We start from the raw sequence: 14558 nt of genomic DNA, 5'->3' as shown, positions 1-14558 counted from the left end.
GCACATGATTTAATAACATGCAGAAATGGTGATGCTGGGAAAGTCACTGACCAGGCTCTGCTGGACAGCATTTGCTTATCTGCCTTTACTAAAGGCAGCTTTGGAAGTTGGCAGAGGCCTGGAGAGCTTTCAGGGGACACAGTGTCTCATCCCAGCACTTCGTCCCTACAGCAAACTGTCTATTCCCCTTCTCCCTCCTTCCTGGGCCTTCTGGCATGACACTGCCCCTGAGCTATCTAAAGGTCCTGACTGCACTCAGCAGGAATTGTTTCAGATAGCCCAGCCTATACTGACTATCCTCAGAGCCTGTGAATTACAAAATCAACCTCAAATCCCCAGATCACTCTTCCCCTACCCCCACCAAATGGTGATATTTACATTTTCCCTGAGGACAGTGCATAGTTTATTAGTTTATTAATTATGGCTTGTATAATGATTGTGAAAACCTAATTGAAAAAACACATGCATTTATTATTATGTATAATATGATAGTAAGAAGTATGAATGCAAAAGAAATGTGCTCTAAACATTTCAATAATCTAAGTGCTATTGACAGATAAATATTTTTAGAGGTAAGTGTACATTAGGGAAAAATGTGGCATTAGAATTCCACAGAATTTTCTGGCAACAATACAACAACTTCAGAAGAATCTAGCTGCCAGCGATGACTGTGAAAGGAAACAGAGTCATCTCCATCATGCGCTGCAGGATGGCAGGCACATCTGCCTTACCACAGACTTTAATAACCAAGGTAGCAGTGTTGGTTAAAGGACTCGCTGCTATATTTTACCAGCTCTGTTACTGGTCCTGGTACTTTTGCATCAATTTTTGTGGCACAAATTAAACTGCCAGCCAGAAAGTCAATGTAATTTAAAATGCATATAAATATTGAAACAAGGAGCTTCACAGGCAATAGTGCAGTTAGCACAGGGAGGTGATGTGGACTCCTCACCTAGTGCCCCTAAGTGTCTTACCTTCTACGATCATAGCAGAACAGCACAGAGTTCTGTGTCACTTTGAGACCTGCTGACGGTCCTGTAGCTATCTCCAGAAAGAGCAATTCCTTTGCCAACACGATCTTCCTCACTGTTACCCTTCACAGGGTAACAGGGACCCATTCTCCCCCAGCCAAAAAAAAATTAAGCTGTAAAGGGGAACTGGCTAGGGGCAGATATGGTAGGGGTTTTCCAGCAGGGGTTTGATGAGGACAAGAGGACAAAGAGGACTTTATAAGAAAAGCCACCTTGCAACCTAAGCTGTTTTGTTTACGCACGTACAGCCTTGTAACAATTATGTAAGCAGTGCTAAAATATTCAAACAAAATATGTGTAGCTTATAGATGTTTGTGCCAGGGCATATACGATAATGACCTGTTTTGTTTGGAGCTCAGGCTCTGGATAAAAATCCTCTGGGCCTGCTAGCATAGGGAATAAACCTGCTTCCTGCTGAAAGCCTTGGTGTCCCACCTCTCTGTCCAAGATTCCAGTCATAACAGTTATACAGAGAGCCACGAATGTTTCCCATCTCTGTAACTTCCTGAGATCCTCAGGTCTGTAGGTGATCTGCCTTCTTCTCTCCATTTTCTTAATTCTTACGATTGTTTAACACAGAATCTGCCCCTCTTCAATGTACTTATCAGAACTAAGACACGGAGATACATACTTCGTCTTTTCAGAAGCAGAAGTCAGCTGCATGGCACTAAATAGGGTCCATTTACCACTGAATGATTCCTGTCACCTCTGGTAAAGAGAAAGTCTCCTGCTCAATCACACCCCTGCCAAGTATTGCAAGGAGCTTGGGCTATTACATGTATCACTGGAAATTCTGAACAGGGAAATGTGAAGTGCCAAAAATTGGAAGGCATAATGCAACTGTAAGAGAGTGGGGTGAAATTCCAAGAAAGGAGTGTGATGGCATTCTTCCAGAACAACGATTTATAACATTAAAAAGCAAGTAAATACATAAAGACATCAGGGGGCTTCTATATTTTTTTTTAATATTACTGCTCAGTAGTAATTAATTGTATGGATCTGCTATATTGCATTATGTATTTACTAGATAATGCCCATCTGAGTAGTATATGAATTTTTCTTGTGGGAATGAGGTTGAGATTCACATTTCAGTCTTAGAGTGGATATATATTTTCATAGAATGGAAGTCTTAGGGTACATAATATGTGTATGTCTCACTTTTTAAGAAAATGCCAAAATATTTTCCAAAGTGGTAGTAGCATTTACATTCATACAAACAAACCATAAGATTTGCAATTTCTTACCATCTATAAACATAGTTGTATATTTATTTATGTCTGCTTTAATTTAACCAGTTTTGTTTTACAGTTTTCTATGTGCGGGTAATACACACTTTATATAAGATTTAATCCTAAGTATTTTATTTTTTTAGTACCACTGTGAGTAAAATTGTTTTATTTCTTTAGAGGGGATTTTAAGAAATATTTATTTGTTTTATTTATTTGGGTGACAGAGATGTCTGCAGCTGGGAACTCAATCCAGGTCTCCAACATGAGTGGCAAGAACTTAATTACTTGAGTTATTATTGCCACTTCTCAGAGTGTGCATTAGCTGGAAGCTAGAAATGAGAGTGGAGCTGGAACTCTAACCTAGGCTCTCTGATATGAGCTGTGGGCATCCAACTGGAAGGCCAATGCTCATCCCCATACTTTTTCCTTATTCGATTATCAGATCATTTGTTACTAGTACACAAAATAAAGTTGAGTTTTGTATATTGATCTTGTATCTTGTTATCTTGCTAAATTAATTTATTAGTGCACAATTTTCTTAGAAGATTCTAATAGATTTCTTAGGGGTTTTACATATAGGCTCCTGTCATCCATCCATGATATATGGAGAGACAGTGCACCTTGTGCTTGGACATGTCTTACTGAGTATGATGTGACTGCAAAGCCCTGAATACTTCCCTAAGGACAAATTTTTCATGGCTTTTTATGCAGCTGGTAACTTTGAGAAAGGTACTGATAATCCTCTCCAGTCAAAGAGCAGGTTTGCTCACTGCTTGTTTTAAAAGGAGTGAGTTTCCCAAGCTCCTTATTTCTTTTTGGCAACACCAGTCTACTGTGAATGTAGCATTCGCATGTGCCACAATGTATTGCCCTAGTGGAGCCTGAGAGCAAAGGAAATTGAAGAAGCCTGTAGCTACTTCCAGGTCTCCCACATGGGTGCAGGGGCCCAAGCTCTTGGCCATCTTCTGCTGCTTTCCCAGGAACATTAGCAGGGAGCTGGATCAGAACTGGATCAGCCAGGACTTGAATTGGTGCCCATATGGGATGCCGGTGCTGCAGGCTGCGGCTTTACCTGCTACACTACAGCACCAGCCCCAATCATGATTAATGATTTTAAACATGAACTGTTAACCAGTATGAGAAACCTTACTGTCCCTCAGCCTGAGTGACTGGGCACTCTCTCTCTGTCCCGTCCTGGCAGATGCCCTGTCCCCAATAAAACCTTATCACTTCTGTTCTCTGTCTCATGCCTGAATTCTTTCTTGCATGAAGCCAAGAACCCCATGGCTTCCAAGGCCTTCCCTCCAGTAACAATCGTCATCCTCTATTCTTAATTTAAAAATATGAACCAAAAGGGCCTGTTAGATCCACTTACATATACAAAACTTAAATGGGTTTATGGGAAAGGTGCTCACTTAGCTAACTATAAACAGAAAATACACACTGAAAAAAAAAATACTTCCAAATGATGATGTTCTACAAAGCATTAGGTATACAATTGGACTTTAATTTTCAGTGAAATACAAATAAAATAGTTAAAATCTCTCCAGATTGCCAATTATAGTACCAATTCTAAAACCATCATCTGATTGGATATCCTTATAAAATTAATTAAATGCACAAAATGCACTTCTAATGTAGAAGTTAAAACTGATACAGCTATTTCATATAATACTGTTGATAATATTTTCCTTTTCTTTTTAAAATAATAGAAATACATTAGTTTTAGGGATCTGGGGGATTGAATTCACTTTTTTAAGATTTATTTTATTTATTTGAAGGGCAGAGTTGTAGAGCGAGAAAGGGAGGGGAAGAAGCGAAATTATCCATCAACTGGTTTACTATCAAAATGGCCACAGTGGCCAGGGCTGGGCCAGTCTGGAGCCAGGAGCCAGGAGCTTCATCTGGATCTCCCAAGTAGCACAGGAGCCCAAGTATTTGGGCCATCTTTCACTGCTTCCCCAGGCACATTAGCAGTGAGCTAGATCCAGAGTGGAGCAGCCAGAACTCAAACTGGCGTCCACATAAGATGCTGGCATTGCAGGCAGCAACTTAACCGATTATGCCACAATCCTGGGGATTGGATTTATTTTAAAGTTGTCTCTAGTACACAACTGGATGACAGCTAATTTAAGTGAATCAAAAGGAGACTCAGGAAACTAATTACAAATACCAAAAGACCCCAGGGGGCTGATAGAAGCTATTAAAACTCTTCTGGGCATTGACATTTCTTTGATAACAACTGACATTATTTCATATTTTGTTCTGAATTTTCTACCGTTGAGGCTTAGGTGTACCTGTACTCTGCCTATTATTTCATACTTATTTTTGTGTATGGCACCAGGCTAGATATGAGATGTATTTAACTGCCACTTTTATTCCTACTATTGTAGCGGGATCTCAGACAGAAAGGCTGAACACCAAGGCTTTCAGCGGGAAACCGCTGTATTTTTATGCAGGCAAGCCCAGAGGATATTTATGCAAAGTCTGGACTTTGAATAAAGCAGGGTGTTGCCTTATATACTCCCTAACAAACAACTTGTTTTCCTTTACATATATGGTTAGATATAATTGGGTTGGACACACCAAGGCCACAGAGGTGCTCATATGTACACTGATATTGATTATGTGAGCTGTTTTTGTTACCAGAGGGAAGGCCGTGGAAGCCACGGGGACCTTGTCTTTACACAAGAAAGAATTCAGGCGTGAGAAAGAGAGCAGACTGATAAGGCTTTACTGGGGACAGGACATCCGCCAGGACGGAAAGGACAGAGAAAGAGCGCCTGGTCACTCTGATGGGGGGGGGAGGGGCTGGGGGAGAGCGAGGTCACATGGTTGAGTGGAGGGAATACACCTGGGCAGGCCAGGCAGGCAGCTCAGCAGAGAGGCAGAGGGCTGAGAGACAGAGGGCTGAGCCCACAGTCCGTTTGGACTCCTTAAGTTTTTAAGGGAGTTTGTTTACCCACCTCCCTCTCTCCTCCAGGACAAAGGGTGGGGAGTCCCGGTTTGTGGGTGAAAACTAGCAAATTCCTCCCCAGATTTGCTGGCACCCAGGCAGAGTAGGGGGGCTTCCCCTTTGGTCCTGAGGAGAGAGAATTTTCCTTGGGGGAAGGGCTGGGACCACCTGGGAGGTTATCAGGTCTGGGCAGGACTTTGAAGTGCCAGATGCTGGGCTTCTGGAGCTTCCTCAGTAGGTGTTGGTCTTCAGGCCTGTCTCATACACACACAGGCTCAATTTCTGACTTCCTACCTAACAGAATGACATAGAATTTAACTTTTGTAATCTCACTTATCTCACTGAGCTCAATGCTTTCAAGCTTCATCTGTACCACAGTATGATCAGAATTCCCTGCCTCCATAAAGCTGAGTCATATTCCATTATACGGACAAGAGTAATGATAGAGATATGGCTAGGTAGACAGGAACCAAGGAGACCCCTCCTCACTATGTGGAGAAAAGGAAATTCAAAGAACCAGCTTCCGTGAAGGATGTTGATGTCATCTGCTAGTCCTTGTAATCAAGATTTTTCTGTGCTATTGTAAGTCATTCAAGCAATGAGAATTGTGCACATCTCGAGGAAGTTTCACATGTTTTTTCTTGAGTCTCAATTGAAACTATCATTCATTTCTGAGTTTTTTCTCCTTCACTTTTGTTTTCTTAAATAAACCACTTGTGCTTGACACACCCTTCCTTGTCTGAGCTCCTCATCTTTTGTGAATCCAAGACGTGAACTCAGCAGAGAAAAAAAGAATTACTAAGAACTGTAGACTTCTGCAGCAGTACTTCAAAAAGTTCATGGAAAACCTACTCACGGATTTTCAAATTCTTTTTGCACTAAAATGAACTTACAATTCTATTTTCCATGAACTTTTTGAAGCTCCCTCTCAAATAGCACATCGTGTTTATCTGTCACACATCAATAGCCATCTGCGTCGTTACTATCTTTGGTTATTGTGTATAAAGCTGCTATGATAATCAATGGATTACATCCCATTTTGTGTGTACCAACTCATTTAATTCTCACACAACCTTACTATGTCCCATAAATCAACTATCTCATAATGGGTATTATTACTAATACCATTTTATAATTGAGGAAATAAAGCCTCAGAGAGAAAATGAGATTTATCTACAGTCACACAGCAAGAAGTGGTAGTGCAGGATATAAGCAGAGCCTCTGACTCCAAATTTATTCCCATCCCTAGATAGGATGGCACCCTTTCCACAAGGAACCTGGAATTTGATAAAGGTAAGGAAATTATGTAAATATGTAGTATGCACACCAGTTCTGTGAACTTGAGGGAGAAGTGCTGGACACATTCAGTTTGTAGGCATCAGCAACCCATGTCAGTAGTCCAACTCTAGATGTATCCAAAGGTATTTCAAGAAGTATGTAGAAAAATACAATTAAACAAGAAGTTTATCTTGGTGCCACAAACTTGAAAATGCATCTGTAGGTTTTCATAACACATATACCCATGAAATTTCTGGAGCTCTGTTGAAGACTAAGAATAGTTTCACTGTTAAAGTTTTGAAGGGAGAGAGGAAAAAGAACAAAAAATACAACAAAGACCTATGTGATCTTCAAAGTAAAAAACATTTCTGTTTCTTTTTAGCATTTTTTTTTTATTTAGGGGATTGGCATTGTGGCACAGTGGACAAAGTTACCACCTCTGATGCTGGCATCCCTTATGTATACCCGTTTGAGTCCCTTCTGCTCCACTTCCTATCCAGCTCTCAGCTAATGGCCTGGGAAAGATGACTCAATTACTTGGGTCTCTATACCCACATGGGAGACCCAGATGAAGCTCCTGGCACCTAGCTTCCACCTGGCCCAGCCCTGGCTGTGTGGCCATTTAAGGAATGAACCAATGGATGGAAGATCTCTCTCTCTCTCCCTTACCTCTTCTTTGCAAATAAAAAAATAAGTATTTAAAAATGTTTTTTAAAATAGATAATTTTTAATATAGAAAATGGAAACAAATTTCACGTATTTCATATGTACAGTTTTAAAAGCATAATGAGGGCCGGCGCCGCGGCTCAATAGGCTAATCCTCCGCCTGCGGCACTGGCACCCCGGGTTCTAGTCCCAGTCAGGGCACTGGATTCTGTCCCCGTTGCTCCTCTTCCAGTCCAGCTCTCTGCTGTGGCCTGGGAGTGCACTGGAGGATGGCCCAGGTGCTTGGGCCCTATACCCGCATGGGAGACCAGGAGAAGCACTTGGCTCCTGGTTTCGGATCGGTGCTGTGTGCCAGCCGCAGCGCGCTAGCTGCAGCGCGCCAGCTGCAGCGGCCATTGAGGGGTGAACCAACAGAAAAGAAAGACCTTTCTCTCTGTCTCTCTCTCTCTCTCTCACTGTCCACTCTGCCTGTCAAAAAAAAAAAAAAAAGCACATAATGATACTTCCCACCCTTCCCTCTCCCTCTGTTACTCCCACCCTCCCTCCTGCTTCTTTTTAAGTTTTATAATGGCATACTTTCAACTTACTTTCTAATTACAAGTTTAACCCTCCATTAAATAAAGGATTCAACAAGTAGTAAGTAGAAAAACTACTATTCCTCTAGAGTATAGACAAGGACTATACAACAATCAAATCTCAAAATGTCAATTTTGTTCATATACATTTTTTGTACTCTTTATATAAGTTAATAAATAATCATAAATAATCAGAGAAAACATATTAGTCTTTTTGGAACTGGCTTATTTCACTAAGCATAATGGTACTCAATTGCATCCTTTTTTTTTTTTAACTGGTGGGTAATATTACATCTTATATATATAGTACAATTTTTTTTATCCAGTCATCAGTTGATGGACATTTGGGTTGATTCCATATCTTAACTATTGTGAATTGAGCTGCTATAAACATGAAGGTATAGATAAGTCTTTCATATGTTGATTTCATTTTCTTTGGGTAAATTCCCAGGAATGGAATGGTTGGATAATATAGTACATCTATTTTCAGATCTCTGAGTAATCTCCATACTGTCTTCCATAGTGTTTGTAGTAGTTACGTTCCTACCAACAGTGCATTAGGGCAACATTTTCTGTACATCCTCTCCAGAATTTATTATTTTTGATTTTTGAATGATAGTTGTTTTAACTAGGGTGAGCTGAAACTTCATTGTGATTTTTATTTGCATTGATGGCTAGGGATCCCAAGCATCTTTTCATGTGTCTGTTGGCTATTTGTATTCCATCCTTTGAAAAATACCTGTTCACATCCTTAGCCCATTTCTTAATTGGACTGTTTATTTTGTTCTTGAGCTCATTATATATTCTGGATTTAATCCTTTATCAAATGTATAATTGCAAATATTTTCCACCATGCTGTTGGTTGCCTCTTCATTTTGCTGAGTACAGAACTCTTCTTAGCTTAATGTAATACCATTTGTCATTTTGTCTTTCATTGACTACGCTTCTGAGGTTTAATCCATGAATCCTTGCCTATGCCAATGTATTGCAGTATTTTCCTGGGTTTTCTTCAAATAATTTGATAGTTTCAGATCATAGGATTAGATCCTTGATCCATTGTGGGTTTATTTTTGTATAGGGTATAAGGTAGGGATCTTGTTTCACACTTCCTCATATAGAGATCCAATTTTCCCAATACCATTTGTTGAAGACACTGTCCTTTATCCAGGGTTATTGATTTTAGCTCATTTGTCAAAAATTAGTTGGCTGCAGCTGCATAGATTAATTTCTAGGGTCTCCGCCTTTCTTCCATTGGTCCATATACCTACCATTTTGCCAGCACCAGGCTGTTTTGATTATAACTGTCCTGTAATATGTGTTTCAATCTGGTATTGTGATTCCTCTAACTTTATTTTTATTGTTTAAGATTGCTTTAGCAATTTGAGTTCACTTGTATTTCCATATGAATTTTAAGGCCATTTTTTCTAGATCTGAGAAGAACATCTTTTGTATTTTGATTAAGATCAGATTGAAGCTACAAATGGCTTTGGGTAGTATGGACATTTTGATGTTCATTCTTCCAACTCATAACATGGAAGATATTTCCTTTTTTGGTTTCTTCTATTTCTTTCCTTCATATTTTTAAATTTTGATTGTAGAGATTTTTCACCTTCTTGGTTAAGTTTATCCAAGATATTTAAAAATTTTGTAGCTATTTTGAATGGAACTAATCTTACAAGTTCTTTCTCAGCCATGGCATTTTTTGTGTGGACACATGTTACTGAGTTTTGTGTGTTTATTTTATATCCTGCAACTTTGTCAATCTTTCTTTTGAGTTCCAATAATCTTTGTGGATTCCTTTGGTTACCCTATGTATGATAAGGTCATATCATCTGCAAACAGGAATAATTTGACATCCTCTTTCTCATTTGTATTCTTTTTTTTTTTTTTTTTTTTTTTTTTTTGTCTAATGGCTCTGACTAGAACTTCTGGAACTATACTGAGTATACTGTGGACATCCTTGTATGGTTCCAGAACTTACTGGAAATGTTTTCAACTTTCCCCTATTCAATAGGATGCTGATGGTCATATATTGCCTTGATTGTGTTCAGATAAGTTCTTCTATACCCAACTTGCTTAAGGTTTTTATCATAAAGGATGTTGAATGTTATTAAATTATTTTTCTGTATCTATTGAGATAATCATATGCTTTTATTCTTCAATTTGTTAATGAAAGTTTCATACTTCTTGATTTGCATATGTTTAACTATATCTGCATACCAGGGATAAAATTTCATGTGGTCCAGATGAATGATCTTTTTGATGTGTTGTTGGATTGGATTAGGTATTGTTTTGTTGAGTATTTTCATATAAATGTTTATCAGGGATATTGGTTCTCTTTCTTTGTTGTATCTTTTTCAGGTTTTGGAATTAAAGTGATGTTGGCCTCATAGAAAGTATTTGGGAAGATTCTCTCCCTTTCAATTGTTTAGAATAGTTTGAGAAGAGTTGGAATTAGATTTCTTTGAAAGTTTGATAGAATTCAGCAGTGAAGTCATCCATCCTCTGCTTTTCTTTGTTGGGAGGGTCTGTTATACTCATCAATTTCCATCTTGGTTATTGGTCTTTTTAGGTTTTCTTCAGGACTCAATTTTGGTAAATTTCATATGTCCAGAAATCTACCCATTTCTTCTAGATTTTCCAATTTGTTTTTCATATATCTGTTTACAGTAATTTCTGGTGATTCTTTTTATTTCTGTGATATCTGTCATAACATCTCATTTTTATCTCAGATTTTATTAATCTGTGTCTTCTCCCCATCCCCTTTCTTTGGTTAGTTTAGCCAATGGATTACCTATTTCATTTTTTTTTTTCAAAACTCCAGCTCTCCATTTTACTAATCTTTTTATTTATTTGCTTCAATTTTATTTCTTCTTTAATTTTTACTATTTCTTCCCTCCTGCTAATTTGGGGTTTCATTTGTATTATTTTTCTAAAACCTTGAGATGCACTGTTAGATCATTCCATTTCTTGATGTCAGAACTAATTGCTATAAATTTTCCTCTTAATATTGCTTTTGCTGTATCCAATAAGTTTTGTTTTGTTGTGTTGTCATTTTCATTCATTTCTAGCAATTTTTTATTTCCATTTTGATTTCATCTATGACCCAGTGTTCATTCAAGAGCATGCTGTTCAGTCTCCATGTTGTATAGAACAATCATGGGGTTCCAACAGTCACAGGGCACAAGGGATCCACTCTCAGCCCAACAAGCCTCTTTTATCCATGGAGAGAGCCATGGCATTCCTGGAGCCAGCACTCTGTCCTAAAGAGGTTGGTGGTTGCTCTGTGTTAGCAAGTTGAATCTGCACCTTGTTAACATGGTGCTTCCTCTCATCTGGTTTCCTGATGCTTTTATGATGAGAGGGCAGGAAAGCAATTTGCTCTCCATTAATGGGGTTAGGGGTGCACCATGACCCCCACTAGCATTTCAGGCTGGACTTAAAGTCAATGGAGACTACAAGGTTCACCTTCAGGCAATATCGCCAGTGGCATGGGCTTCAGCAGGTTCCTCTCATCTCGTTCCAAGAAGAAGGCATCCCCTCTAGACACCAGCTGTGGAAGTCACTGGCAGTGTCATGCTCACTACTGTGTGACTGTATCATATCTACTGTTCCACAGTGTCTTTCTTCTTTCTGTAGATTTTCCATAGCAAACTTCTCTCCAACTGTCTCCTGGGAATGTGGATCCTCCCCTTTTCTTCTATTATCTTCCATGGTCAAAATCAGCCTGTCCTTTCCCTATTTAGCCATCTTGGATCTCCCAAATGCATTTTCCATGTGCCTCTTCACAGATAACTTCTTTCCAAAGATGGAGATACCTTGTCAGCTGGGGTGATTGAGCAATAGGAAACATCTCACCTTGTTCCTAACGCAGAATTTAAAAAAAACAAAGTGAGAGTTGGTGTGGCTGTCAGCTTCACAAATGGCCAATTGTAGGATAGAAGGATGCAAGTCAGGTTGGAGAGAGCTCAGAGGACAAGGGAGGTGTGGGATTTTAGAGGGAAGGAGCAGAGCCAGATCATGGAAGGTAAGGAGAAGAAATGCTCAAACTTTTAACCTGACAAGTGTTTGCATATATGTGTATCAACAATGCTAGGATTTTGGAACTAGAATATTCATCACAATTTCAATCTTAAAAAGGAAAACAAATACTCCTCTAAAATTACAAGTAATACTCATGAATAACTCAGGGTAGTGAGAGAGAAATTAGTTTTAGTAAACTACCTCTAAGAAGCTCAATGATGATGGCTTTTGGATATTCATTCATTAATTTCCTTACCCTTTATTTCTCTCTCTCTCTCTTTTTTTTTTTTTTTTTTGGACAGGCAGAGTTAGACAGTGAGAGAGAGAGAGAGAGAGAAAGGTCTTCCTTTTCTGTTGCTTCACTCCCTAAGTAGCCGCTGCGGCTGGCGTGCTGCACCGATCCGAAGCCAGGAGCCAGGTGCTTCCTCCTGGTCTCCCGCACAGGTGCAGGGCCCAAGGACTTGGGCCATCCTCCAATGCGCTTCTGGGCCACAGCAGAGAGCTGGACTGGAAGAGGAGCAACCAGGACAGAACTGGCACCCCAACCAGGACTAGAACCCGGTGTGCCAGTGGCGCAGGTGGAGGATTAGCCAAGTGAGCCGTGGCGCCAGCCCCCTTTATTTCTCTTAAGTAGAAAAATCTTAATTTATAGTTACATGTTAATAAGAATAGCAATGGTGGCTTTGTCAGGAATTCTGAATACTGGAAAAATACAGCAATCACAAAGATCTGTCTTACATTCAGCATACAAACATTGTGTTGACCAGCATGTCACATCCAAATTCTGCAGTCTGGCTAATTTACTCTGGGGGGAAGGGGATAACAGGGATTTAATCTACTACTTTGATATATTTGGCTCTCCTAAGTACAAGTGCAGAGAAAATGAGAAACTTTGAATGCAAGCATTTTGCATGGTGTCCCAGTCTTTCAAAGGACACATTAAATCATCCTTAACCTCATGACATTTTGGCCTACAAATGATAAGTTCAAGCTGTCAAAGGTATTGAATCTGTCTTTAACAGAAGCCACTTGAACAAATCAGTTGTAATCAGGCTGCAAGTATAAACTTTTTAATCACTGATGCAGGAGGGAAAAAAAATGTAACTTTATTTTTCTACAACCCACAGAGTTTTTTTTTATTTCTTTTTTTTTAACTTTTATTTAATGAATATAAATTTCCAAAGTACAGCTTATGGGTTACAATGGCTTCCCCCCTCCCACAACATCCCTCCCACCCGCAACCCTCACCTTTCCCGCTCCCTCTCCCCTTCCAATCACATCAAGATTCATTTTCAACTCTCTTTATATACAGAAGATCAGTTTAGCATATATCAAGTAAACATTTCAACAGTTTGCCCCCATATAGCAACACAAAGTGAAAAAAAAAATACTGTTGGAGTACTAGTTATAGCATTAAATAACAGTGTACAGCACATTAAAGACAGAGATCCTACATAATATATTTTTTAAAAAAATAATTAATTTTCTATGCCATTTCCAATTTAACACCAGGTTTTTTTTTTTCATTTCCACTTATCTTTATATACAGAAGATCGATTCCGTATATAATTAGTAAAGATCTCATCAGTTTGTACCCACACAGAAACACAAAGTGTAAATATACTGTTTCAGTACTAGTTATAGCATCACTGCACATTAGACAACACATTAAGGCCAGATCCCACATGGGATGTAAGTACACAGTGACTCCTGTTGCTGACTTAACAATTTGACACTCCTGTTCATGGCGTCAGTAATCTCCCTAGGCTCTAGTCATGAGTTTCCAGGGCTATGGAAGCCTTTAGAGTTCGCCGACTTTGATCTTATTCCGATAGGGTCATAGTCAAAGTGGAAGTTCTCTCCTCCCTTCAGAGAAAGGTACCTCCTTCTTTGATGGCCCCGTTCTTTCCACTGGGATCTCACTCGCAGAGATCTTTCCTTTCATTTAGGTCTTCTTCTTCTTCTTCTTTTTTTTTTTTTTTTCTTTTCCATGGTATCTTGGCTTTCCATGCCTACAATACTCTCATGGGCTCTTCAGCCAGATCTGAATGCCTTAAGGGCTGATTCTGAGGCCAGAGTGTTGTTTAGGACATCTGCCATTCTATGAGTCTGCTGGGTATCCTGCTTCCCATGTTGGATCGTTCTCTCCCTTTTTGATTCTATCAGTTAGTATTGGCAGACACTTGTCTTGTTTGTGTGATCCCTTTGACTCTTAGATGATCAGAGCCATCAATTGTGAACTGAAATTGATCACCTGGACTAGTGAGATGGCATTGGTACATGCCACCTTGATGGGATTGTATTGGAATCCCCTGGCACATTTCTAACTCCACCATTTGGGGCAAGTCCGATTGAGCATGTCCCAAATTGTACATCTCCTCCCTCTCTTTTTCCACTCTTAAATTTAACAGGGATCACTTTTCAGTTAAAATATAAACACCTAAGAATAATTGTGTGTTAATTACAGAGTTCATCCACTAGTACTAGAACAACAACAACAACAAATACTAAAAAGGATAAAGTATTACGTTGTACATCTAGAGTCAGGACAAGAGCTGATCAGGTCATTGTTTCTTATAGTGTCCATTTCACTTCAACAGGTTTCCCCTTTGGTGCTCAGTTGTCACAGATCAGGGAAAACAAATGATATTTGTCTCTTTGGGACTGGCTTAATTCACTCAGCATGATGTTTTCCAGATTCCTCCATCTTGTTGCAAATGACTGGGTTTGAAATCTTCCATGCTCATGGATTGGAAGAATCAATATCATCAAAATGTCTATTCTCCCAAAAACAATTTAT

This window comes from Lepus europaeus, chromosome 9, assembly GCF_033115175.1.
Source record: "Lepus europaeus isolate LE1 chromosome 9, mLepTim1.pri, whole genome shotgun sequence".
NCBI lineage: Eukaryota > Metazoa > Chordata > Mammalia > Lagomorpha > Leporidae > Lepus > Lepus europaeus.
This window is presented reverse-complemented; position numbering follows the sequence as displayed.